Source organism: Budorcas taxicolor, chromosome 9 (genome assembly GCF_023091745.1).
Source record: "Budorcas taxicolor isolate Tak-1 chromosome 9, Takin1.1, whole genome shotgun sequence".
Classification (NCBI taxonomy): Eukaryota; Metazoa; Chordata; class Mammalia; order Artiodactyla; family Bovidae; genus Budorcas; species Budorcas taxicolor.
This window is the reverse complement of record NC_068918.1, coordinates 1,141,961-1,169,064: the sequence shown is the minus strand read 5'-3', so window position 1 is coordinate 1,169,064 and position 27,104 is coordinate 1,141,961.

The following is a 27,104-nucleotide window of genomic DNA, read 5'->3' as shown; positions in this document are numbered from 1 at the left end:
AGCTGCAGCAGTAGTGTCACGCTTCCTGTCACGTGGATCAAGGGATCTGTGGCTTTCCCTCGAGGCTGTCCCTCGAGGCTTTCCCACGAGGCTTTCCCACAGGGCTGTGCCACGTGCCACCTTGGTGTGAGTCGATCCTCGGCGTGAAAGACGAGCCGGTGAAGGGAAAAGAGGTTCCTCTGGAATGGACTGAGACATCTGGGGGACTCTTGGAAAGGTGGCACGACCCTGGAGTTCCTCTCGCCGTTCCTGTTGAGAGGGCCTCCTCTTGAGATGCGACGGGAACGCCGGGAACTCTTTCCCGACGAAGCAGGGACAGGATCCCTCATCTCGAGCTACGAGGCCGAAACGGGGCTCCTCTGGATGTGGGCGGGACCCTCGTGATTCCTCTCGAGTGGAGACGGGTATGTCGGGGAACTTCTTGATTTGCAGCAAGGGTGTGAAGGAGCCTTTCGAAGTTCCAGAGGTGAGGTGTGATCCGCCACGTAACACCTCGGCAGAAATGGGCCTCATCTCGCCTGGAGGGGAGAACCTCCTGGATTTTCTCGAGTTGCGGCAGGTCTTCTCAAGTTACGACGGGGACCTCAGGGACCCGCTCTGGTGGCCTCAGGAAAGGCCAGTCCCCATGCGAGTTGCTAGGGGACCTCTCGGGATTCCTCTCCCGTCCATGCCGGGGCCTCAGTCCTTGTGTGGAGTCGGGGCCGGAACCTGAGGATTCCTCTCCAGTGTTGCCATGGATCTTGGGGTGCTTCTGAGTCCCCCAGGGGAGTCAGCCTCGTCTCGAGTGGGGGCATGCACGTGCGCTTTCCTCCCGAGCTGCAGCAGTAGTGTCACGCTTCCTGTCACGTGGATCAAGGGATCTGTGGCTTTCGCTCGAGGCTGTCCCTCGAGGCTTTCCCACGAGGCTTTCCCACAGGGCTGTGCCACGTGCCACCTTGGTGTGAGTCGATCCTCGGCGTGAAAGACGAGCCGGTGAAGGGAAAAGAGGTTCCTCTGGAATGGACTGAGACATCTGGGGGACTCTTGGAAAGCTGGCACGACCCTGGAGTTCCTCTCGCCGTTCCTGTTGAGAGGGCCTCCCCTTGAGATGCGACGGGAACGCCGGGAACTCTTTCCCGACGAAGCAGGGACAGGATCCCTCATCTCGAGCTACGAGGCGGAAACGGGGCTCCTCTGGATGTGGGCGGGACCCTCGTGATTCCTCTCGAGTGGAGACGGGTATGTCGGGGAACTTCTTGATTTGCAGCAAGGGTGTGAAGGAGCCTTTCGAAGTTCCAGAGGTGAGGTGTGATCCGCCACGTAACACCTCGGCAGAAATGGGCCTCATCTCGCCTGGAGGGGAGAACCTCCTGGATTTTCTCGAGTTGCGGCAGGTCTTCTCGAGTTACGACGGGGACCTCAGGGACCCGCTCTGGTGGCCTCAGGAAAGGCCAGTCCCCATGCGAGTTGCTAGGGGACCTCTCGGGATTCCTCTCCCGTCCATGCCGGGGCCTCAGTCCTTGTGTGGAGTCGGGGCCGGAACCTGAGGATTCCTCTCCAGTGTTGCCATGGATCTTGGGGTGCTTCTGAGTCTCCCCAGGGGAGTCAGGCCTCGTCTCGAGTGGGGGCATGCACGTGCGCTTTCCTCCCGAGCTGCAGCAGTAGTGTCACGCTTCCTGTCACGTGGATCAAGGGATCTGTGGCTTTCCCTCGAGGCTGTCCCTCGAGGCTTTCCCACGAGGCTTTCCCACAGGGCTGTGCCACGTGCCACCTTGGTGTGAGTCGATCCTCGGCGTGAAAGACGAGCCGGTGAAGGGAAAAGAGGTTCCTCTGGAATGGACTGAGACATCTGGGGGACTCTTGGAAAGGTGGCACGACCCTGGAGTTCCTCTCGCCGTTCCTGTTGAGAGGGCCTCCTCTTGAGATGCGACGGGAACGCCGGGAACTCTTTCCCGTCGAAGCAGGGACAGGATCCCTCATCTCGAGCTACGAGGCGGAAACGGGGCTCCTCTGGATGTGGGCGGGACCCTCGTGATTCCTCTCGAGTGGAGACGGGTATGTCGGGGAACTTCTTGATTTGCACCAAGGGTGTGAAGGACCCTTTCGAAGTTCCAGAGGTGAGGTGTGATCAGCCTCGAGACGCCTCAGCGGAAATGGGCCTCATCTCGCCTGGAGGGGAGAACCTCCTGGATTTTCTCGAGTTGCGGCAGGTCTTCTCGAGTTACGACGGGGACCTCAGGGACCCGCTCTGGTGGTCTCAGGAAAGGCCAGTCCCCATGCGAGTTGCGAGGGGACCTCTCGGGATTCCTCTCCCGTCCATGCCGGGGCCTCAGTCCTTGTGTGGAGTCGGGGCCGGAACCTGAGGATTCCTCTCCAGTGTTGCCATGGATCTTGGGGTGCTTCTGAGTCCCCCAGGGGAGTCAGCCTCGTCTCGAGTGGGGGCATGCACGTGCGCTTTCCTCCCGAGCTGCAGCAGTAGTGTCACGCTTCCTGTCACGTGGATCAAGGGATCTGTGGCTTTCCCTCGAGGCTGTCCCTCGAGGCTTTCCCACGAGGCTTTCCCACAGGGCTGTGCCACGTGCCACCTTGGTGTGAGTCGATCCTCGGCGTGAAAGACGAGCCGGTGAAGGGAAAAGAGGTTCCTCTGGAATGGACTGAGACATCTGGGGGACTCTTGGAAAGCTGGCACGACCCTGGAGTTCCTCTCGCCGTTCCTGTTGAGAGGGCCTCCCCTTGAGATGCGACGGGAACGCCGGGAACTCTTTCCCGACGAAGCAGGGACAGGATCCCTCATCTCGAGCTACGAGGCGGAAACGGGGCTCCTCTGGATGTGGGCGGGACCCTCGTGATTCCTCTCGAGTGGAGACGGGTATGTCGGGGAACTTCTTGATTTGCACCAAGGGTGTGAAGGAGCCTTTCGAAGTTCCAGAGGTGAGGTGTGATCCGCCACGTAACACCTCGGCAGAAATGGGCCTCATCTCGCCTGGAGGGGAGAACCTCCTGGATTTTCTCGAGTTGCGGCAGGTCTTCTCAAGTTACGACGGGGACCTCAGGGACCCTCTCTGGTGGCCTCAGGAAAGGCCAGTCCCCATGCGAGTTGCTAGGGGACCTCTCGGGATTCCTCTCCCGTCCATGCCGGGGCCTCAGTCCTTGTGTGGAGTCGGGGCCGGAACCTGAGGATTCCTCTCCAGTGTTGCCATGGATCTTGGGGTGCTTCTGAGTCTCCCCAGGGGAGTCAGGCCTCGTCTCGAGTGGGGGCATGCACGTGCGCTTTCCTCCCGAGCTTCAGCAGTAGTGTCACGCTTCCTGTCACGTGGATCAAGGGATCTGTGGCTTTCCCTCGAGGCTGTCCCTCGAGGCTTTCCCACGAGGCTTTCCCACAGGGCTGTGCCACGTGCCACCTTGGTGTGAGTCGATCCTCGGCGTGAAAGACGAGCCGGTGAAGGGAAAAGAGGTTCCTCTGGAATGGACTGAGACATCTGGGGGACTCTTGGAAAGGTGGCACGACCCTGGAGTTCCTCTCGCCGTTCCTGTTGAGAGGGCCTCCTCTTGAGATGCGACGGGAACGCCGGGAACTCTTTCCCGACGAAGCAGGGACAGGATCCCTCATCTCGAGCTACGAGGCCGAAACGGGGCTCCTCTGGATGTGGGCGGGACCCTCGTGATTCCTCTCGAGTGGAGACGGGTATGTCGGGGAACTTCTTGATTTGCACCAAGGGTGTGAAGGACCCTTTCGAAGTTCCAGAGGTGAGGTGTGATCAGCCTCGAGACGCCTCAGCGGAAATGGGCCTCATCTCGCCTGGAGGGGAGAACCTCCTGGATTTTCTCGAGTTGCGGCAGGTCTTCTCGAGTTACGACGGGGACCTCAGGGACCCGCTCTGGTGGCCTCAGGAAAGGCCAGTCCCCATGCGAGTTGCTAGGGGACCTCTCGGTATTCCTCTCCCGTCCATGCCGGGGCCTCAGTCCTTGTGTGGAGTCGGGGCCGGAACCTGAGGATTCCTCTCCAGTGTTGCCATGGATCTTGGGGTGCTTCTGAGTCTCCCCAGGGGAGTCAGGCCACGTCTCGAGTGGGGGCATGCACGTGCGCTTTCCTCCCGAGCTGCAGCAGTAGTGTCACGCTTCCTGTCACGTGGATCAAGGGATCTGTGGCTTTCCCTCGAGGCTGTCTCTCGAGGCTTTCCCACGAGGCTTTCCCACAGGGCTGTGCCACGTGTCACCCTGGTGTGAGTCGGTCCTCGGCGTGAAAGACGAGCCGGTGAAGGGAAAAGAGGTTCCTCTGGAATGGACTGAGACATCTGGGGGACTCTTGGAATGGTGGCACGACCCTGGAGTTCCTCTCGCCGTTCCTGTTGAGAGGGCCTCCTCTTGAGATGCGACGGGAACGCCGGGAACTCTTTCCCGACTAAGCAGGGAAAGGATCCCTCATCTCGAGCTACGAGGCGGAAACAGGGCTCCTCTGGATGTGGGCGGGACCCTCGTGATTCCTCTCGAGTGGAGACGGGTATGTCGGGGAACTTCTTGATTTGCACCAAGGGTGTGAAGGACCCTTTCGAAGTTCCAGAGGTGAGGTGTGATCAGCCTCGAGACGCCTCAGCGGAAATGGGCCTCATCTCGCCTGGAGGGGAGAACCTCCTGGATTTTCTCGAGTTGCGGCAGGTCTTCTCGAGTTACGACGGGGACCTCAGGGACCCGCTCTGGTGGCCTCAGGAAAGGCCAGTCCCCATGCGAGTTGCGAGGGGACCTCTCGGGATTCCTCTCCCGTCCATGCCGGGGCCTCAGTCCTTGTGTGGAGTCGGGGCCGGAACCTGAGGATTCCTCTCCAGTGTTGCCATGGATCTTGGGGTGCTTCTGAGTCCCCCAGGGGAGTCAGCCTCGTCTCGAGTGGGGGCATGCACGTGCGCTTTCCTCCCGAGCTGCAGCAGTAGTGTCACGCTTCCTGTCACGTGGATCAAGGGATCTGTAGCTTTCCCTCGAGGCTGTCCCTCGAGGCTTTCCCACGAGGCTTTCCCACAGGGCTGTGCCACGTGCCACCTTGGTGTGAGTCGATCCTCGGCGTGAAAGACGAGCCGGTGAAGGGAAAAGAGGTTCCTCTGGAATGGACTGAGACATCTGGGGGACTCTTGGAAAGCTGGCACGACCCTGGAGTTCCTCTCGCCGTTCCTGTTGAGAGGGCCTCCCCTTGAGATGCGACGGGAACGCCGGGAACTCTTTCCCGACGAAGCAGGGACAGGATCCCTCATCTCGAGCTACGAGGCGGAAACGGGGCTCCTCTGGATGTGGGCGGGACCCTCGTGATTCCTCTCGAGTGGAGACGGGTATGTCGGGGAACTTCTTGATTTGCAGCAAGGGTGTGAAGGAGCCTTTCGAAGTTCCAGAGGTGAGGTGTGATCCGCCACGTAACACCTCGGCAGAAATGGGCCTCATCTCGCCTGGAGGGGAGAACCTCCTGGATTTTCTCGAGTTGCGGCAGGTCTTCTCGAGTTACGACGGGGACCTCAGGGACCCGCTCTGGTGGCCTCAGGAAAGGCCAGTCCCCATGCGAGTTGCGAGGGGACCTCTCGGGATTCCTCTCCCGTCCATGCCGGGGCCTCAGTCCTTGTGTGGAGTCGGGGCCGGAACCTGAGGATTCCTCTCCAGTGTTGCCATGGATCTTGGGGTGCTTCTGAGTCTCCCCAGGGGAGTCAGGCCTCGTCTCGAGTGGGGGCATGCACGTGCGCTTTCCTCCCGAGCTTCAGCAGTAGTGTCACGCTTCCTGTCACGTGGATCAAGGGATCTGTGGCTTTCCCTCGAGGCTGTCCCTCGAGGCTTTCCCACGAGGCTTTCCCACAGGGCTGTGCCACGTGCCACCTTGGTGTGAGTCGATCCTCGGCGTGAAAGACGAGCCGGTGAAGGGAAAAGAGGTTCCTCTGGAATGGACTGAGACATCTGGGGGACTCTTGGAAAGGTGGCACGACCCTGGAGTTCCTCTCGCCGTTCCTGTTGAGAGGGCCTCCTCTTGAGATGCGACGGGAACGCCGGGAACTCTTTCCCGACGAAGCAGGGACAGGATCCCTCATCTCGAGCTACGAGGCCGAAACGGGGCTCCTCTGGATGTGGGCGGGACCCTCGTGATTCCTCTCGAGTGGAGACGGGTATGTCGGGGAACTTCTTGATTTGCACCAAGGGTGTGAAGGACCCTTTCGAAGTTCCAGAGGTGAGGTGTGATCAGCCTCGAGACGCCTCAGCGGAAATGGGCCTCATCTCGCCTGGAGGGGAGAACCTCCTGGATTTTCTCGAGTTGCGGCAGGTCTTCTCGAGTTACGACGGGGACCTCAGGGACCCGCTCTGGTGGCCTCAGGAAAGGCCAGTCCCCATGCGAGTTGCTAGGGGACCTCTCGGTATTCCTCTCCCGTCCATGCCGGGGCCTCAGTCCTTGTGTGGAGTCGGGGCCGGAACCTGAGGATTCCTCTCCAGTGTTGCCATGGATCTTGGGGTGCTTCTGAGTCTCCCCAGGGGAGTCAGGCCTCGTCTCGAGTGGGGGCATGCACGTGCGCTTTCCTCCCGAGCTGCAGCAGTAGTGTCACGCTTCCTGTCACGTGGATCAAGGGATCTGTGGCTTTCCCTCGAGGCTGTCTCTCGAGGCTTTCCCACGAGGCTTTCCCACAGGGCTGTGCCACGTGTCACCTTGGTGTGAGTCGGTCCTCGGCGTGAAAGACGAGCCGGTGAAGGGAAAAGAGGTTCCTCTGGAATGGACTGAGACATCTGGGGGACTCTTGAAATGGTGGCACGACCCTGGAGTTCCTCTCGCCGTTCCTGTTGAGAGGGCCTCCTCTTGAGATGCGACGGGAACGCCGGGAACTCTTTCCCGAAGAAGCAGGGAAAGGATCCCTCATCTCGAGCTACGAGGCGGAAACGGGGCTCCTCTGGATGTGGGCGGGACCCTCGTGATTCCTCTCGAGTGGAGACGGGTATGTCGGGGAACTTCTTGATTTGCACCAAGGGTGTGAAGGACCCTTTCGAAGTTCCAGAGGTGAGGTGTGATCAGCCTCGAGACGCCTCAGCGGAAATGGGCCTCATCTCGCCTGGAGGGGAGAACCTCCTGGATTTTCTCGAGTTGCGGCAGGTCTTCTCGAGTTACGACGGGGACCTCAGGGACCCGCTCTGGTGGCCTCAGGAAAGGCCAGACCCCATGCGAGTTGCGAGGGGACCTCTCGGGATTCCTCTCCCGTCCATGCCGGGGCCTCAGTCCTTGTGTGGAGTCGGGGCCGGAACCTGAGGATTCCTCTCCAGTGTTGCCATGGATCTTGGGGTGCTTCTGAGTCCCCCAGGGGAGTCAGCCTCGTCTCGAGTGGGGGCATGCACGTGCGCTTTCCTCCCGAGCTGCAGCAGTAGTGTCACGCTTCCTGTCACGTGGATCAAGGGATCTGTGGCTTTCCCTCGAGGCTGTCCCTCGAGGCTTTCCCACGAGGCTTTCCCACAGGGCTGTGCCACGTGCCACCTTGGTGTGAGTCGATCCTCGGCGTGAAAGACGAGCCGGTGAAGGGAAAAGAGGTTCCTCTGGAATGGACTGAGACATCTGGGGGACTCCTGGAAAGCTGGCACGACCCTGGAGTTCCTCTCGCCGTTCCTGTTGAGAGGGCCTCCCCTTGAGATGCGACGGGAACGCCGGGAACTCTTTCCCGACGAAGCAGGGACAGGATCCCTCATCTCGAGCTACGAGGCGGAAACGGGGCTCCTCTGGATGTGGGCGGGACCCTCGTGATTCCTCTCGAGTGGAGACGGGTATGGCGGGGAACTTCTTGATTTGCAGCAAGGGTGTGAAGGAGCCTTTCGAAGTTCCAGAGGTGAGGTGTGATCCGCCACGTAACACCTCGGCAGAAATGGGCCTCATCTCGCCTGGAGGGGAGAACCTCCTGGATTTTCTCGAGTTGCGGCAGGTCTTCTCGAGTTACGACGGGGACCTCAGGGACCCGCTCTGGTGGCCTCAGGAAAGGCCAGTCCCCATGCGAGTTGCTAGGGGACCTCTCGGGATTCCTCTCCCGTCCATGCCGGGGCCTCAGTCCTTGTGTGGAGTCGGGGCCGGAACCTGAGGATTCCTCTCCAGTGTTGCCATGGATCTTGGGGTGCTTCTGAGTCTCCCCAGGGGAGTCAGGCCTCGTCTCGAGTGGGGGCATGCACGTGCGCTTTCCTCCCGAGCTTCAGCAGTAGTGTCACGCTTCCTGTCACGTGGATCAAGGGATCTGTGGCTTTCCCTCGAGGCTGTCCCTCGAGGCTTTCCCACGAGGCTTTCCCACAGGGCTGTGCCACGTGCCACCTTGGTGTGAGTCGATCCTCGGCGTGAAAGACGAGCCGGTGAAGGGAAAAGAGGTTCCTCTGGAATGGACTGAGACATCTGGGGGACTCTTGGAAAGGTGGCACGACCCTGGAGTTCCTCTCGCCGTTCCTGTTGAGAGGGCCTCCTCTTGAGATGCGACGGGAACGCCGGGAACTCTTTCCCGACGAAGCAGGGACAGGATCCCTCATCTCGAGCTACGAGGCCGAAACGGGGCTCCTCTGGATGTGGGCGGGACCCTCGTGATTCCTCTCGAGTGGAGACGGGTATGTCGGGGAACTTCTTGATTTGCACCAAGGGTGTGAAGGACCCTTTCGAAGTTCCAGAGGTGAGGTGTGATCAGCCTCGAGACGCCTCAGCGGAAATGGGCCTCATCTCGCCTGGAGGGGAGAACCTCCTGGATTTTCTCGAGTTGCGGCAGGTCTTCTCGAGTTACGACGGGGACCTCAGGGACCCGCTCTGGTGGCCTCAGGAAAGGCCAGTCCCCATGCGAGTTGCTAGGGGACCTCTCGGGATTCCTCTCCCGTCCATGCCGGGGCCTCAGTCCTTGTGTGGAGTCGGGGCCGGAACCTGAGGATTCCTCTCCAGTGTTGCCATGGATCTTGGGGTGCTTCTGAGTCTCCCCAGGGGAGTCAGGCCTCGTCTCGAGTGGGGGCATGCACGTGCGCTTTCCTCCCGAGCTTCAGCAGTAGTGTCACGCTTCCTGTCACGTGGATCAAGGGATCTGTGGCTTTCCCTCGAGGCTGTCTCTCGAGGCTTTCCCACGAGGCTTTCCCACAGGGCTGTGCCACGTGCCACCTTGGTGTGAGTCGATCCTCGGCGTGAAAGACGAGCCGGTGAAGGGAAAAGAGGTTCCTCTGGAATGGACTGAGACATCTGGGGGACTCTTGGAAAGGTGGGACGACCCTGGAGTTCCTCTCGCCGTTCCTGTTGAGAGGGCCTCCTCTTGAGATGCGACGGGAACGCCGGGAACTCTTTCCCGACGAAGCAGGGACAGGATCCCTCATCTCGAGCTACGAGGCCGAAACGGGGCTCCTCTGGATGTGGGCGGGACCCTCGTGATTCCTCTCGAGTGGAGACGGGTATGTCGGGGAACTTCTTGATTTGCACCAAGGGTGTGAAGGACCCTTTCGAAGTTCCAGAGGTGAGGTGTGATCAGCCTCGAAACGCCTCAGCGGAAATGGGCCTCATCTCGCCTGGAGGGGAGAACCTCCTGGATTTTCTCGAGTTGCGGCAGGTCTTCTCGAGTTACGACGGGGACCTCAGGGACCCGCTCTGGTGGCCTCAGGAAAGGCCAGTCCCCATGCGAGTTGCGAGGGGACCTCTCGGGATTCCTCTCCCGTCCATGCCGGGGCCTCAGTCCTTGTGTGGAGTCGGGGCCGGAACCTGAGGATTCCTCTCCAGTGTTGCCATGGATCTTGGGGTGCTTCTGAGTCCCCCAGGGGAGTCAGCCTCGTCTCGAGTGGGGGCATGCACGTGCGCTTTCCTCCCGAGCTGCAGCAGTAGTGTCACGCTTCCTGTCACGTGGATCAAGGGATCTGTGGCTTTCCCTCGAGGCTGTCCCTCGAGGCTTTCCCACGAGGCTTTCCCACAGGGCTGTGCCACGTGCCACCTTGGTGTGAGTCGATCCTCGGCGTGAAAGACGAGCCGGTGAAGGGAAAAGAGGTTCCTCTGGAATGGACTGAGACATCTGGGGGACTCTTGGAAAGCTGGCACGACCCTGGAGTTCCTCTCGCCGTTCCTGTTGAGAGGGCCTCCCCTTGAGATGCGACGGGAACGCCGGGAACTCTTTCCCGACGAAGCAGGGACAGGATCCCTCATCTCGAGCTACTAGGCGGAAACGGGGCTCCTCTGGATGTGGGCGGGACCCTCGTGATTCCTCTCGAGTGGAGACGGGTATGTCGGGGAACTTCTTGATTTGCACCAAGGGTGTGAAGGAGCCTTTCGAAGTTCCAGAGGTGAGGTGTGATCCGCCACGTAACACCTCGGCAGAAATGGGCCTCATCTCGCCTGGAGGGGAGAACCTCCTGGATTTTCTCGAGTTGCGGCAGGTCTTCTCAAGTTACGACGGGGACCTCAGGGACCCGCTCTGGTGGCCTCAGGAAAGGCCAGTCCCCATGCGAGTTGCTAGGGGACCTCTCGGGATTCCTCTCCCGTCCATGCCGGGGCCTCAGTCCTTGTGTGGAGTCGGGGCCGGAACCTGAGGATTCCTCTCCAGTGTTGCCATGGATCTTGGGGTGCTTCTGAGTCTCCCCAGGGGAGTCAGGCCTCGTCTCGAGTGGGGGCATGCACGTGCGCTTTCCTCCCGAGCTGCAGCAGTAGTGTCACGCTTCCTGTCACGTGGATCAAGGGATCTGTGGCTTTCCCTCGAGGCTGTCCCTCGAGGCTTTCCCACGAGGCTTTCCCACAGGGCTGTGCCACGTGCCACCTTGGTGTGAGTCGATCCTCGGCGTGAAAGACGAGCCGGTGAAGGGAAAAGAGGTTCCTCTGGAATGGACTGAGACATCTGGGGGACTCTTGGAAAGGTGGCACGACCCTGGAGTTCCTCTCGCCGTTCCTGTTGAGAGGGCCTCCTCTTGAGATGCGACGGGAACGCCGGGAACTCTTTCCCGACGAAGCAGGGACAGGATCCCTCATCTCGAGCTACGAGGCCGAAACGGGGCTCCTCTGGATGTGGGCGGGACCCTCGTGATTCCTCTCGAGTGGAGACGGGTATGTCGGGGAACTTCTTGATTTGCACCAAGGGTGTGAAGGACGCTTTCGAAGTTCCAGAGGTGAGGTGTGATCAGCCTCGAGACGCCTCAGCGGAAATGGGCCTCATCTCGCCTGGAGGGGAGAACCTCCTGGATTTTCTCGAGTTGCGGCAGGTCTTCTCGAGTTACGACGGGGACCTCAGGGACCCGCTCTGGTGGCCTCAGGAAAGGCCAGTCCCCATGCGAGTTGCTAGGGGACCTCTCGGTATTCCTCTCCCGTCCATGCCGGGGCCTCAGTCCTTGTGTGGAGTCGGGGCCGGAACCTGAGGATTCCTCTCCAGTGTTGCCATGGATCTTGGGGTGCTTCTGAGTCTCCCGAGGGGAGTCAGGCCTCGTCTCGAGAGGGGGCATGCACGTGCGCTTTCCTCCCGAGCTGCAGCAGTAGTGTCACGCTTCCTGTCACGTGGATCAAGGGATCTGTGGCTTTCCCTCGAGGCTGTCTCTCGAGGCTTTCCCACGAGGCTTTCCCACAGGGCTGTGCCACGTGTCACCTTGGTGTGAGTCGGTCCTCGGCGTGAAAGACGAGCCGGTGAAGGGAAAAGAGGTTCCTCTGGAATGGACTGAGACATCTGGGGGACTCTTGGAATGGTGGCACGACCCTGGAGTTCCTCTCGCCGTTCCTGTTGAGAGGGCCTCCTCTTGAGATGCGACGGGAACGCCGCGAACTCTTTCCCGACGAAGCAGGGAAAGGATCCCTCATCTCGAGCTACGAGGCGGAAACGGGGCTCCTCTGGATGTGGGCGGGACCCTCGTGATTCCTCTCGAGTGGAGACGGCTAGGTCGGGGAACTTCTTGATTTGCAGCAAGGGTGTGAAGGAGCCTTTCGAAGTTCCAGAGGTGAGGTGTGATCCGCCACGTAACACCTCGGCAGAAATGGGCCTCATCTCGCCTGGAGGGGAGAACCTCCTGGATTTTCTCGAGTTGCGGCAGGTCTTCTCGAGTTACGACGGGGACCTCAGGGACCCGCTCTGGTGGCCTCAGGAAAGGCCAGTCCCCATGCGAGTTGCTAGGGGACCTCTCGGGATTCCTATCCCGTCCATGCCGGGGCCTCAGTCCTTGTGTGGAGTCGGGGCCGGAACCTGAGGATTCCTCTCCAGTGTTGCCATGGATCTTGGGGTGCTTCTGAGTCTCCCCACGGGAGTCAGGCCTCGTCTCGAGTGGGGGCATGCACGTGTGCATTCCTCCCGAGCTGCAGCAGTAGTGTCACGCTTCCTGTCACGTGGATCAAGGGATCTGTGGCTTTCCCTCGAGGCTGTCCCTCGAGGCTTTCCCACGAGGCTTTCCCACAGGGCTGTGCCACGTGCCACCTTGGTGTGAGTCGATCCTCGGCGTGAAAGATGAGCTGGTGAAGGGAAAAGAGGTTCCTCTGGAATGGACTGAGACATCTGGGGGACTCTTGGAAAGGTGGCACGACCCTGGAGTTCATCTCGCCGTTCCTGTTGAGAGGGCCTCCCCTTGAGATGCGACGGGAACGCCGGGAACTCTTTCCCGACGAAGCAGGGACAGGATCCCTCATCTCGAGCTACGAGGCGGAAACGGGGCTCCTCTGGATGTGGGCGGGACCCTCGTGATTCCTCTCGAGTGGAGACGGGTATGTCGGGGAACTTCTTGATTTGCACCAAGGGTGTGAAGGAGCCTTTCGAAGTTCCAGAGGTGAGGTGTGATCCGCCACGTAACACCTCGGCAGAAATGGGCCTCATCTCGCCTGGAGGGGAGAACCTCCTGGATTTTCTCGAGTTGCGGCAGGTCTTCTCGAGTTACGACGGGGACCTCAGGGACCCGCTCTGGTGGCCTCAGGAAAGGCCAGTCCCCATGCGAGTTGCGAGGGGACCTCTCGGGATTCCTCTCCCGTCCATGCCGGGGCCTCAGTCCTTGTGTGGAGTCGGGGCCGGAACCTGAGGATTCCTCTCCAGTGTTGCCATGGATCTTGGGGTGCTTCTGAGTCCCCCAGGGGAGTCAGCCTCGTCTCGAGTGGGGGCATGCACGTGCGCTTTCCTCCCGAGCTGCAGCAGTAGTGTCACGCTTCCTGTCACGTGGATCAAGGGATCTGTGGCTTTCCCTCGAGGCTGTCCCTCGAGGCTTTCCCACGAGGCTTTCCCACAGGGCTGTGCCACGTGCCACCTTGGTGTGAGTCGATCCTCGGCGTGAAAGACGAGCCGGTGAAGGGAAAAGAGGTTCCTCTGGAATGGACTGAGACATCTGGGGGACTCTTGGAAAGCTGGCACGACCCTGGAGTTCCTCTCGCCGTTCCTGTTGAGAGGGCCTCCCCTTGAGATGCGACGGGAACGCCGGGAACTCTTTCCCGACGAAGCAGGGACAGGATCCCTCATCTCGAGCTACTAGGCGGAAACGGGGCTCCTCTGGATGTGGGCGGGACCCTCGTGATTCCTCTCGAGTGGAGACGGGTATGTCGGGGAACTTCTTGATTTGCACCAAGGGTGTGAAGGAGCCTTTCGAAGTTCCAGAGGTGAGGTGTGATCCGCCACGTAACACCTCGGCAGAAATGGGCCTCATCTCGCCTGGAGGGGAGAACCTCCTGGATTTTCTCGAGTTGCGGCAGGTCTTCTCAAGTTACGACGGGGACCTCAGGGACCCGCTCTGGTGGCCTCAGGAAAGGCCAGTCCCCATGCGAGTTGCTAGGGGACCTCTCGGGATTCCTCTCCCGTCCATGCCGGGGCCTCAGTCCTTGTGTGGAGTCGGGGCCGGAACCTGAGGATTCCTCTCCAGTGTTGCCATGGATCTTGGGGTGCTTCTGAGTCTCCCCAGGGGAGTCAGGCCTCGTCTCGAGTGGGGGCATGCACGTGCGCTTTCCTCCCGAGCTGCAGCAGTAGTGTCACGCTTCCTGTCACGTGGATCAAGGGATCTGTGGCTTTCCCTCGAGGCTGTCCCTCGAGGCTTTCCCACGAGGCTTTCCCACAGGGCTGTGCCACGTGCCACCTTGGTGTGAGTCGATCCTCGGCGTGAAAGACGAGCCGGTGAAGGGAAAAGAGGTTCCTCTGGAATGGACTGAGACATCTGGGGGACTCTTGGAAAGGTGGCACGACCCTGGAGTTCCTCTCGCCGTTCCTGTTGAGAGGGCCTCCTCTTGAGATGCGACGGGAACGCCGGGAACTCTTTCCCGACGAAGCAGGGACAGGATCCCTCATCTCGAGCTACGAGGCCGAAACGGGGCTCCTCTGGATGTGGGCGGGACCCTCGTGATTCCTCTCGAGTGGAGACGGGTATGTCGGGGAACTTCTTGATTTGCACCAAGGGTGTGAAGGACGCTTTCGAAGTTCCAGAGGTGAGGTGTGATCAGCCTCGAGACGCCTCAGCGGAAATGGGCCTCATCTCGCCTGGAGGGGAGAACCTCCTGGATTTTCTCGAGTTGCGGCAGGTCTTCTCGAGTTACGACGGGGACCTCAGGGACCCGCTCTGGTGGCCTCAGGAAAGGCCAGTCCCCATGCGAGTTGCTAGGGGACCTCTCGGTATTCCTCTCCCGTCCATGCCGGGGCCTCAGTCCTTGTGTGGAGTCGGGGCCGGAACCTGAGGATTCCTCTCCAGTGTTGCCATGGATCTTGGGGTGCTTCTGAGTCTCCCGAGGGGAGTCAGGCCTCGTCTCGAGAGGGGGCATGCACGTGCGCTTTCCTCCCGAGCTGCAGCAGTAGTGTCACGCTTCCTGTCACGTGGATCAAGGGATCTGTGGCTTTCCCTCGAGGCTGTCTCTCGAGGCTTTCCCACGAGGCTTTCCCACAGGGCTGTGCCACGTGTCACCTTGGTGTGAGTCGGTCCTCGGCGTGAAAGACGAGCCGGTGAAGGGAAAAGAGGTTCCTCTGGAATGGACTGAGACATCTGGGGGACTCTTGGAATGGTGGCACGACCCTGGAGTTCCTCTCGCCGTTCCTGTTGAGAGGGCCTCCTCTTGAGATGCGACGGGAACGCCGCGAACTCTTTCCCGACGAAGCAGGGAAAGGATCCCTCATCTCGAGCTACGAGGCGGAAACGGGGCTCCTCTGGATGTGGGCGGGACCCTCGTGATTCCTCTCGAGTGGAGACGGCTAGGTCGGGGAACTTCTTGATTTGCAGCAAGGGTGTGAAGGAGCCTTTCGAAGTTCCAGAGGTGAGGTGTGATCCGCCACGTAACACCTCGGCAGAAATGGGCCTCATCTCGCCTGGAGGGGAGAACCTCCTGGATTTTCTCGAGTTGCGGCAGGTCTTCTCGAGTTACGACGGGGACCTCAGGGACCCGCTCTGGTGGCCTCAGGAAAGGCCAGTCCCCATGCGAGTTGCTAGGGGACCTCTCGGGATTCCTATCCCGTCCATGCCGGGGCCTCAGTCCTTGTGTGGAGTCGGGGCCGGAACCTGAGGATTCCTCTCCAGTGTTGCCATGGATCTTGGGGTGCTTCTGAGTCTCCCCACGGGAGTCAGGCCTCGTCTCGAGTGGGGGCATGCACGTGTGCATTCCTCCCGAGCTGCAGCAGTAGTGTCACGCTTCCTGTCACGTGGATCAAGGGATCTGTGGCTTTCCCTCGAGGCTGTCCCTCGAGGCTTTCCCACGAGGCTTTCCCACAGGGCTGTGCCACGTGCCACCTTGGTGTGAGTCGATCCTCGGCGTGAAAGATGAGCCGGTGAAGGGAAAAGAGGTTCCTCTGGAATGGACTGAGACATCTGGGGGACTCTTGGAAAGGTGGCACGACCCTGGAGTTCATCTCGCCGTTCCTGTTGAGAGGGCCTCCCCTTGAGATGCGACGGGAACGCCGGGAACTCTTTCCCGACGAAGCAGGGACAGGATCCCTCATCTCGAGCTACGAGGCGGAAACGGGGCTCCTCTGGATGTGGGCGGGACCCTCGTGATTCCTCTCGAGTGGAGACGGGTATGTCGGGGAACTTCTTGATTTGCACCAAGGGTGTGAAGGAGCCTTTCGAAGTTCCAGAGGTGAGGTGTGATCCGCCACGTAACACCTCGGCAGAAATGGGCCTCATCTCGCCTGGAGGGGAGAACCTCCTGGATTTTCTCGAGTTGCGGCAGGTCTTCTCGAGTTACGACGGGGACCTCAGGGATCCGCTCTGGTGGCCTCGGGAAAGGCCAGTCCCCATGCGAGTTGCTAGGGGACCTCTCGGGATTCCTCTCCCGTCCATGCCGGGGCCTCAGTCCTTGTGTGGAGTCGGGGCTGGAACCTGAGGATTCCTCTCCAGTGTTGCCATGGATCTTGGGGTGCTTCTGAGTCTCCCCAGGGGAGTCAGGCCTCGTCTCGTGTGGGGGCATGCACGTGCGCTTTCCTCCCGAGCTGCAGCAGTAGTGTCACGCTTCCTGTCACGTGGATCAAGGGATCTGTGGCTTTCCCTCGAGGCTGTCCCTCGAGGCTTTCCCACGAGGCTTTCCCACAGGGCTGTGCCACGTGCCACCTTGGTGTGAGTCGATCCTCGGCGTGAAAGACGAGCCGGTGAAGGGAAAAGAGGTTCCTCTGGAATGGACTGAGACATCTGGGGGACTCTTGGAAAGGTGGCACGACCCTGGAGTTCCTCTCGCCGTTCCTGTTGAGAGGGCCTCCTCTTGAGATGCGACGGGAACGCCGGGAACTCTTTCCCGACGAAGCAGGGACAGGATCCCTCATCTCGAGCTACGAGGCGGAAACGGGGCTCCTCTGGATGTGGGCGGGACCCTCGTGATTCCTCTCGAGTGGAGACGGGTATGTCGGGGAACTTCTTGATTTGCACCAAGGGTGTGAAGGACCCTTTCGAAGTTCCAGAGGTGAGGTGTGATCAGCCTCGAGACGCCTCAGCGGAAATGGGCCTCATCTCGCCTGGAGGGGAGAACCTCCTGGATTTTCTCGAGTTGCAGCAGGTCTTCTCGAGTTACGACGGGGACCTCAGGGACCCGCTCTGGTGGCCTCAGGAAAGGCCAGTCCCCATGCGAGTTGCTAGGGGACCTCTCGGGATTCCTCTCCCGTCCATGCCGGGGCCTCAGTCCTGGTGTGAAGTCGGGGCCGGAACCTGCGGATTCCTCTCCAGTGTTGCCATGGATCTTGGGGTGCTTCTGAGTCTCCCCAGGGGAGTCAGGCCTCGTCTCGAGTGGGGGCATGCACGTGCGCTTTCCTCCCGAGCTGCAGCAGTAGTGTCACGCTTCCTGTCACGTGGATCAAGGGATCTGTGGCTTTCCCTCAAGGCTTTCCCACGAGTCTTTCCCACAGGGCTGTGCCACGTGCCACCTTGGTGTGAGTCGATCCTCGGCGTGAAAGACGAGCCGGTGAAGGGAAAAGAGGTTCCTCTGGAATGGACTGAGACATCTGGGGGACTCTTGGAAAGGTGGCACGACCCTGGAGTTCCTCTCGCCGTTCCTGTTGAGAGGGCCTCCCCTTGAGATGCGACGGGAACGCCGGGAACTCTTTCCCGACGAAGCAGGGACAGGATCCCTCATCTCGAGCTACGAGGCGGAAACGGGGCTCCTCTGGATGTGGGCGGGACCCTCGTGATTCCTCTCGAGTGGAGACGGGTATGTCGGGGAACTTCTTGATTTGCAGCAAGGGTGTGAAGGAGCCTTTCGAAGTTCCAGAGGTGAGGTGTAATCCGCCACTTAACACCTCAGCAGAAATGGGCCTCATCTCGCCTGGAGGGGAGAACCTCCTGGATTTTCTCGAGTTGTGGCAGGTGTTCTCGAGTTACGACGGGGACCTCAGGGACCCGCTCTGGTGGCCTCAGGAAAGGCCAGTCCCCATGCGAGTTGCTAGGGGACCTCTCGGGATTCCTCTCCCGTCCATGCCGGGGCCTCAGTCCTTGTGTGGAGTCGGGGCCGGAACCTGAGGATTCCTCTCCAGTGTTGCCATGGATCTTGGGGTGCTTCTGAGTCTCCCCAGGGGAGTCAGGCCTCGTCTCGATTGGGGGCATGCACGTGTGCTTTCCTCCCGATCTGCAGCAGTAGTGTCACGCTTCCTGTCACGTGGATCAAGGGATCTGTGGCTTTCCCTCGAGGCTGTCTCTCGAGGCTTTCCCACGAGGCTTTCCCACAGGGCTGTGCCACGTGCCACCTTGGTGTGAGTCGATCCTCGGCGTGAAAGACGAGCCGGTGAAGGGAAAAGAGGTTCCTCTGGAATGGACTGAGACATCTGGGGGACTCTTGGAAAGGTGGCACGACCCTGGAGTTCCTCTCGCCGTTCCTGTTGAGAGGGCCTCCCCTTGAGATGCGACGGGAACGCCGGGAACTCGTTCCCGACGATGCAGGGACAGGATCCCTCATCTCGAACTACGAGGCGGAAACGGGGCTCCTCTGGATGTGGGCGGGACCCTCGTGATTCCTCTCGAGTGCAGACGGGTATGTCGGGGAACCTCTTGATTTGCAGCAAGGGTGTGAAGGAGCCTTTCGAAGTTCCAGAGGTGAGGTGTAATCCGCCACGTAACACCTCAGCAGAAATGGGCCTCATCTCGCCTGGAGGGGAGAACCTCCTGGATTTTCTCGAGTTGCGGCAGGTCTTCTCGAGTTACGACGGGGACCTCAGGGACCCGCTCTGGTGGCCTCAGAAAGGCCAGTCCCCATGCGAGTTGCTAGGGGACCTCTCGGGATTCCTCTCCCGTCCATGCCGGGGCCTCAGTCCTTGTGTGGAGTCGGGGCCGGAACCTGAGGATTCCTCTCCAGTGTTGCCATGGATCTTGGGGTGCTTCTGAGTCTCCCCAGGGGAGTCAGGCCTCGTCTCGAGTGGGGGCATGCACGTGCGCTTTCCTCCCGAGCTTCAGCAGTAGTGTCACGCTTCCTGTCACGTGGATCAAGGGATCTGTGGCTTTCCCTCGAGGCTGTCCCTCGAGGCTTTCCCACGAGGCTTACCTACAGGGCTGTGCCACGTGCCACCTTGGTGTGAGTCGATCCTCGGCGTGAAAGACGAGCCGGTGAAGGGAAAAGAGGTTCCTCTGGAATGGACTGAGACATCTGGGGGACTCTTGGAAAGGTGCCACGACCCTGGAGTTCCTCTCGCCGTTCCTGTTAAGAGGGCCTCCTCTTGAGATGCGACGGGAACGCCGGGAACTCTTTCCCGACGAAGCAGGGACAGGATCCCTCATTTCGAGCTACGAGGCCGAAACGGGGCTCCTCTGGATGTGGGCGGGACCCTCGTGATTCCTCTCGAGTGGAGACGGGTATGTCGGGGAACTTCTTGATTTGCACCAAGGGTGTGAAGGACCCTTTCGAAGTTCCAGAGGTGAGGTGTGATCAGCCTCGAGACGCCTCAGCGGAAATGGGCCTCATCTCGCCTGGAGGGGAGAACCTCCTGGATTTTCTCGAGTTGCGGCAGGTCTTCTCGAGTTACGACGGGGACCTCAGGGACCCGCTCTGGTGGCCTCAGGAAAGGCCAGTCCCCATGCGAGTTGCTAGGGGACCTCTCGGGATTCCTCTCCCGTCCATGCCGGGGCCTCAGTCCTTGTGTGGAGTCGGGGCCGGAACCTGAGGATTCCTCTCCAGTGTTGCCATGGATCTTGGGGTGCTTCTGAGCCTCCCCAGGGGAGTCAGCCTCGTCTCGAGTGGGAGCATGCACGTGCGCTTTCCTCCCGAGCTGCAGCAGTAGTGTCACGCTTCCTGTCACGTGGATCAAGGGATCTGTGGCTTTCCCTCGAGGCTGTCCCTCGAGGCTTTCCCACGAGGCTTTCCCACAGGGCTGTGCCACGTGCCACCTTGGTGTGAGTCGATCCTCGGCGTGAAAGACGAGCCGGTGAAGGGAAAAGAGGTTCCTCTGGAATGGACTGAGACATCTGGGGGACTCTTGGAAAGGTGGCACGACCCTGGAGTTCCTCTCGCCGTTCCTGTTGAGAGGGCCTCCTCTTGAGATGCGACGGGAACGCCGGGAACTCTTTCCCGACGAAGCAGGGACAGGATCCCTCATCTCGAGCTACGAGGCCGAAACGGGGCTCCTCTGGATGTGGGCGGGACCCTCGTGATTCCTCTCGAGTGGAGACGGGTATGTCGGGGAACTTCTTGATTTGCACCAAGGGTGTGAAGGACCCTTTCGAAGTTCCAGAGGTGAGGTGTGATCAGCCTCGAGACGCCTCAGCGGAAATGGGCCTCATCTCGCCTGGAGGGGAGAACCTCCTGGATTTTCTCGAGTTGCGGCAGGTCTTCTCGAGTTACGACGGGGACCTCAGGGACCCGCTCTGGTGGCCTCAGGAAAGGCCAGTCCCCATGCGAGTTGCTAGGGGACCTCTCGGGATTCCTCTCCCGTCCATGCCGGGGTCTCAGTCCTTGTGTGGAGTCGGGGCCGGAACCTGAGGATTCCTCTCCAGTGTTGCCATGGATCTTGGGGTGCTTCTGAGTCTCCCCAGGGGAGTCAGGCCTCGTCTCGAGTGGGGGCATGCACGTGCGCTTTCCTCCCGAGCTTCAGCAGTAGTGTCACGCTTCCTGTCACGTGGATCAAGGGATCTGTGGCTTTCCCTCGAGGCTGTCTCTCGAGGCTTTCCCACGAGGCTTTCCCACAGGGCTGTGCCACGTGCCACCTTGGTGTGAGTCGATCCTCGGCGTGAAAGACGAGCCGGTGAAGGGAAAAGAGGTTCCTCTGGAATGGACTGAGACATCTGGGGGACTCTTGGAAAGGTGGCACGACCCTGGAGTTCCTCTCGCCGTTCCTGTTGAGAGGGCCTCCTCTTGAGATGCGACAGGAACGCCGGGAACTCTTTCCCGACGAAGCAGGGACAGGATCCCTCATCTCGAGCTACGAGGCCGAAACGGGGCTCCTCTGGATGTGGGCGGGACCCTCGTGATTCCTCTCGAGTGGAGACGGGTATGTCGGGGAACTTCTTGATTTGCACCAAGGGTGTGAAGGACCCTTTCGAAGTTCCAGAGGTGAGGTGTGATCAGCCTCGAAACGCCTCAGCGGAAATGGGCCTCATCTCGCCTGGAGGGGAGAACCTCCTGGATTTTCTCGAGTTGCGGCAGGTCTTCTCGAGTTACGACGGGGACCTCAGGGACCCGCTCTGGTGGCCTCAGGAAAGGCCAGTCCCCATGCGAGTTGCGAGGGGACCTCTCGGGATTCCTCTCCCGTCCATGCCGGGGCCTCAGTCCTTGTGTGGAGTCGGGGCCGGAACCTGAGGATTCCTCTCCAGTGTTGCCATGGATCTTGGGGTGCTTCTGAGTCCCCCAGGGGAGTCAGCCTCGTCTCGAGTGGGGGCATGCACGTGCGCTTTCCTCCCGAGCTGCAGCAGTAGTGTCACGCTTCCTGTCACGTGGATCAAGGGATCTGTGGCTTTCCCTCGAGGCTGTCCCTCGAGGCTTTCCCACGAGGCTTTCCCACAGGGCTGTGCCACGTGCCACCTTGGTGTGAGTCGATCCTCGGCGTGAAAGACGAGCCGGTGAAGGGAAAAGAGGTTCCTCTGGAATGGACTGAGACATCTGGGGGACTCTTGGAAAGCTGGCACGACCCTGGAGTTCCTCTCGCCGTTCCTGTTGAGAGGGCCTCCCCTTGAGATGCGACGGGAACGCCGGGAACTCTTTCCCGACGAAGCAGGGACAGGATCCCTCATCTCGAGCTACTAGGCGGAAACGGGGCTCCTCTGGATGTGGGCGGGACCCTCGTGATTCCTCTCGAGTGGAGACGGGTATGTCGGGGAACTTCTTGATTTGCACCAAGGGTGTGAAGGAGCCTTTCGAAGTTCCAGAGGTGAGGTGTGATCCGCCACGTAACACCTCGGCAGAAATGGGCCTCATCTCGCCTGGAGGGGAGAACCTCCTGGATTTTCTCGAGTTGCGGCAGGTCTTCTCAAGTTACGACGGGGACCTCAGGGACCCGCTCTGGTGGCCTCAGGAAAGGCCAGTCCCCATGCGAGTTGCTAGGGGACCTCTCGGGATTCCTCTCCCGTCCATGCCGGGGCCTCAGTCCTTGTGTGGAGTCGGGGCCGGAACCTGAGGATTCCTCTCCAGTGTTGCCATGGATCTTGGGGTGCTTCTGAGTCTCCCCAGGGGAGTCAGGCCTCGTCTCGAGTGGGGGCATGCACGTGCGCTTTCCTCCCGAGCTGCAGCAGTAGTGTCACGCTTCCTGTCACGTGGATCAAGGGATCTGTGGCTTTCCCTCGAGGCTGTCCCTCGAGGCTTTCCCACGAGGCTTTCCCACAGGGCTGTGCCACGTGCCACCTTGGTGTGAGTCGATCCTCGGCGTGAAAGACGAGCCGGTGAAGGGAAAAGAGGTTCCTCTGGAATGGACTGAGACATCTGGGGGACTCTTGGAAAGGTGGCACGACCCTGGAGTTCCTCTCGCCGTTCCTGTTGAGAGGGCCTCCTCTTGAGATGCGACGGGAACGCCGGGAACTCTTTCCCGACGAAGCAGGGACAGGATCCCTCATCTCGAGCTACGAGGCCGAAACGGGGCTCCTCTGGATGTGGGCGGGACCCTCGTGATTCCTCTCGAGTGGAGACGGGTATGTCGGGGAACTTCTTGATTTGCACCAAGGGTGTGAAGGACCCTTTCGAAGTTCCAGAGGTGAGGTGTGATCAGCCTCGAGACGCCTCAGCGGAAATGGGCCTCATCTCGCCTGGAGGGGAGAACCTCCTGGATTTTCTCGAGTTGCGGCAGGTCTTCTCGAGTTACGACGGGGACCTCAGGGACCCGCTCTGGTGGCCTCAGGAAAGGCCAGTCCCCATGCGAGTTGCTAGGGGACCTCTCGGTATTCCTCTCCCGTCCATGCCGGGGCCTCAGTCCTTGTGTGGAGTCGGGGCCGGAACCTGAGGATTCCTCTCCAGTGTTGCCATGGATCTTGGGGTGCTTCTGAGTCTCCCGAGGGGAGTCAGGCCTCGTCTCGAGAGGGGGCATGCACGTGCGCTTTCCTCCCGAGCTGCAGCAGTAGTGTCACGCTTCCTGTCACGTGGATCAAGGGATCTGTGGCTTTCCCTCGAGGCTGTCTCTCGAGGCTTTCCCACGAGGCTTTCCCACAGGGCTGTGCCACGTGTCACCTTGGTGTGAGTCGGTCCTCGGCGTGAAAGACGAGCCGGTGAAGGGAAAAGAGGTTCCTCTGGAATGGACTGAGACATCTGGGGGACTCTTGGAATGGTGGCACGACCCTGGAGTTCCTCTCGCCGTTCCTGTTGAGAGGGCCTCCTCTTGAGATGCGACGGGAACGCCGCGAACTCTTTCCCGACGAAGCAGGGAAAGGATCCCTCATCTCGAGCTACGAGGCGGAAACGGGGCTCCTCTGGATGTGGGCGGGACCCTCGTGATTTCTCTCGAGTGGAGACGGCTAGGTCGGGGAACTTCTTGATTTGCAGCAAGGGTGTGAAGGAGCCTTTCGAAGTTCCAGAGGTGAGGTGTGATCCGCCACGTAACACCTCGGCAGAAATGGGCCTCATCTCGCCTGGAGGGGAGAACCTCCTGGATTTTCTCGAGTTGCGGCAGGTCTTCTCGAGTTACGACGGGGACCTCAGGGACCCGCTCTGGTGGCCTCAGGAAAGGCCAGTCCCCATGCGAGTTGCTAGGGGACCTCTCGGGATTCCTATCCCGTCCATGCCGGGGCCTCAGTCCTTGTGTGGAGTCGGGGCCGGAACCTGAGGATTCCTCTCCAGTGTTGCCATGGATCTTGGGGTGCTTCTGAGTCTCCCCACGGGAGTCAGGCCTCGTCTCGAGTGGGGGCATGCACGTGTGCATTCCTCCCGAGCTGCAGCAGTAGTGTCACGCTTCCTGTCACGTGGATCAAGGGATCTGTGGCTTTCCCTCGAGGCTGTCCCTCGAGGCTTTCCCACGAGGCTTTCCCACAGGGCTGTGCCACGTGCCACCTTGGTGTGAGTCGATCCTCGGCGTGAAAGATGAGCCGGTGAAGGGAAAAGAGGTTCCTCTGGAATGGACTGAGACATCTGGGGGACTCTTGGAAAGGTGGCACGACCCTGGAGTTCATCTCGCCGTTCCTGTTGAGAGGGCCTCCCCTTGAGATGCGACGGGAACGCCGGGAACTCTTTCCCGACGAAGCAGGGACAGGATCCCTCATCTCGAGCTACGAGGCGGAAACGGGGCTCCTCTGGATGTGGGCGGGACCCTCGTGATTCCTCTCGAGTGGAGACGGGTATGTCGGGGAACTTCTTGATTTGCACCAAGGGTGTGAAGGAGCCTTTCGAAGTTCCAGAGGTGAGGTGTGATCCGCCACGTAACACCTCGGCAGAAATGGGCCTCATCTCGCCTGGAGGGGAGAACCTCCTGGATTTTCTCGAGTTGCGGCAGGTCTTCTCGAGTTACGACGGGGACCTCAGGGATCCGCTCTGGTGGCCTCAGGAAAGGCCAGTCCCCATGCGAGTTGCTAGGGGACCTCTCGGGATTCCTCTCCCGTCCATGCCGGGGCCTCAGTCCTTGTGTGGAGTCGGGGCTGGAACCTGAGGATTCCTCTCCAGTGTTGCCATGGATCTTGGGGTGCTTCTGAGTCTCCCCAGGGGAGTCAGGCCTCGTCTCGAGTGGGGGCATGCACGTGCGCTTTCCTCCCGAGCTGCAGCAGTAGTGTCACGCTTCCTGTCACGTGGATCAAGGGATCTGTGGCTTTCCCTCGAGGCTGTCCCTCGAGGCTTTCCCACGAGGCTTTCCCACAGGGCTGTGCCACGTGCCACCTTGGTGTGAGTCGATCCTCGGCGTGAAAGACGAGCCGGTGAAGGGAAAAGAGGTTCCTCTGGAATGGACTGAGACATCTGGGGGACTCTTGGAAAGGTGGCACGACCCTGGAGTTCCTCTCGCCGTTCCTGTTGAGAGGGCCTCCTCTTGAGATGCGACGGGAACGCCGGGAACTCTTTCCCGACGAAGCAGGGACAGGATCCCTCATCTCGAGCTACGAGGCGGAAACGGGGCTCCTCTGGATGTGGGCGGGACCCTCGTGATTCCTCTCGAGTGGAGACGGGTATGTCGGGGAACTTCTTGATTTGCACCAAGGGTGTGAAGGACCCTTTCGAAGTTCCAGAGGTGAGGTGTGATCAGCCTCGAGACGCCTCAGCGGAAATGGGCCTCATCTCGCCTGGAGGGGAGAACCTCCTGGATTTTCTCGAGTTGCAGCAGGTCTTCTCGAGTTACGACGGGGACCTCAGGGACCCGCTCTGGTGGCCTCAGGAAAGGCCAGTCCCCATGCGAGTTGCTAGGGGACCTCTCGGGATTCCTCTCCCGTCCATGCCGGGGCCTCAGTCCTGGTGTGAAGTCGGGGCCGGAACCTGAGGATTCCTCTCCAGTGTTGCCATGGATCTTGGGGTGCTTCTGAGTCTCCCCAGGGGAGTCAGGCCTCGTCTCGAGTGGGGGCATGCACGTGCGCTTTCCTCCCGAGCTGCAGCAGTAGTGTCACGCTTCCTGTCACGTGGATCAAGGGATCTGTGGCTTTCCCTCAAGGCTTTCCCACGAGTCTTTCCCACAGGGCTGTGCCACGTGCCACCTTGGTGTGAGTCGATCCTCGGCGTGAAAGACGAGCCGGTGAAGGGAAAAGAGGTTCCTCTGGAATGGACTGAGACATCTGGGGGACTCTTGGAAAGGTGGCACGACCCTGGAGTTCCTCTCGCCGTTCCTGTTGAGAGGGCCTCCCCTTGAGATGCGACGGGAACGCCGGGAACTCTTTCCCGACGAAGCAGGGACAGGATCCCTCATCTCGAGCTACGAGGCGGAAACGGGGCTCCTCTGGATGTGGGCGGGACCCTCGTGATTCCTCTCGAGTGGAGACGGGTATGTCGGGGAACTTCTTGATTTGCAGCAATGGTGTGAAGGAGCCTTTCGAAGTTCCAGAGGTGAGGTGTAATCCGCCACTTAACACCTCAGCAGAAATGGGCCTCATCTCGCCTGGAGGGGAGAACCTCCTGGATTTTCTCGAGTTGTGGCAGGTGTTCTCGAGTTACGACGGGGACCTCAGGGACCCGCTCTGGTGGCCTCAGGAAAGGCCAGTCCCCATGCGAGTTGCTAGGGGACCTCTCGGGATTCCTCTCCCGTCCATGCCGGGGCCTCAGTCCTTGTGTGGAGTCGGGGCCGGAACCTGAGGATTCCTCTCCAGTGTTGCCATGGATCTTGGGGTGCTTCTGAGTCTCCCCAGGGGAGTCAGGCCTCGTCTCGATTGGGGGCATGCACGTGTGCTTTCCTCCCGATCTGCAGCAGTAGTGTCACGCTTCCTGTCACGTGGATCAAGGGATCTGTGGCTTTCCCTCGAGGCTGTCTCTCGAGGCTTTCCCACGAGGCTTTCCCACAGGGCTGTGCCACGTGCCACCTTGGTGTGAGTCGATCCTCGGCGTGAAAGACGAGCCGGTGAAGGGAAAAGAGGTTCCTCTGGAATGGACTGAGACATCTGGGGGACTCTTGGAAAGGTGGCACGACCCTGGAGTTCCTCTCGCCGTTCCTGTTGAGAGGGCCTCCCCTTGAGATGCGACGGGAACGCCGGGAACTCGTTCCCGACGATGCAGGGACAGGATCCCTCATCTCGAACTACGAGGCGGAAACGGGGCTCCTCTGGATGTGGGCGGGACCCTCGTGATTCCTCTCGAGTGCAGACGGGTATGTCGGGGAACTTCTTGATTTGCAGCAAGGGTGTGAAGGAGCCTTTCGAAGTTCCAGAGGTGAGGTGTAATCCGCCACGTAACACCTCAGCAGAAATGGGCCTCATCTCGCCTGGAGGGGAGAACCTCCTGGATTTTCTCGAGTTGCGGCAGGTCTTCTCGAGTTACGACGGGGACCTCAGGGACCCGCTCTGGTGGCCTCAGGAAAGGCCAGTCCCCATGCGAGTTGCTAGGGGACCTCTCGGTATTCCTCTCCCGTCCATGCCGGGGCCTCAGTCCTTGTGTGGAGTCGGGGCCGGAACCTGAGGATTCCTCTCCAGTGTTGCCATGGATCTTGGGGTGCTTCTGAGTCTCCCGAGGGGAGTCAGGCCTCGTCTCGAGAGGGGGCATGCACGTGCGCTTTCCTCCCGAGCTGCAGCAGTAGTGTCACGCTTCCTGTCACGTGGATCAAGGGATCTGTGGCTTTCCCTCGAGGCTGTCTCTCGAGGCTTTCCCACGAGGCTTTCCCACAGGGCTGTGCCACGTGTCACCTTGGTGTGAGTCGGTCCTCGGCGTGAAAGACGAGCCGGTGAAGGGAAAAGAGGTTCCTCTGGAATGGACTGAGACATCTGGGGGACTCTTGGAATGG